This window comes from Octopus bimaculoides, chromosome 12 (assembly GCF_001194135.2).
Source record: "Octopus bimaculoides isolate UCB-OBI-ISO-001 chromosome 12, ASM119413v2, whole genome shotgun sequence".
In the NCBI taxonomy this organism is placed as follows: Eukaryota; Metazoa; Mollusca; class Cephalopoda; order Octopoda; family Octopodidae; genus Octopus; species Octopus bimaculoides.
The window spans coordinates 64423704-64424241 of record NC_068992.1 but is presented as its reverse complement, the minus strand read 5'-3'; the positions used below and the strand labels follow the sequence as shown (position 1 = coordinate 64424241).

Genomic DNA, 538 nt, shown 5'->3' with positions numbered 1-538 from the left:
GTGTGATATATGTGTGTGTGTGTATATATATATATATATATATATATATATATATATGCACAGACATACACTCACACATTATATATATAGCTGTAAAACTACCTTTCTCTTTATAAATGTCCTAGAAATTTCACACTGCCTTGGTTTTGTTGTCTCATTTTATTTAACACACACACACACACACACATATAATAAACATAGTATATACTATTTTATGAGCTACTAATAGTTTCATGTGACACAAACAACTCAGTCTGGTGCCTTCATGCAATCCTCAGACTCTGACCACATGGCATAAAAAGCTATAACATCTGTTATAGCTTGTTATGCCATGTGGAAAGAGCCTGAGAATTGCATGAAGGCACAGGATGCGTTATAAAATACTGAGTTGCTTTCACCGCATGAAACTATTAGTAGCTCATAAAAATATATACTGTGTTTGTTATGTAATATTTATCTCCCACCAGATGGAGTACATTTTTGTTGATCTTACCACCATGGAACAGTACACTATATATATATATATATATATATATAT

At 31.4% G+C, this 538-nt stretch overlaps 1 protein-coding gene across 7 annotated transcripts in view; it reads right to left on the bottom strand.

The window, feature by feature from the left end:
* Positions 1–538, bottom strand: part of LOC106884491 (chloride channel protein 2) — a 154668-nt gene that overhangs the window by 29728 nt on the left and 124402 nt on the right. The window lies entirely within an intron of this gene.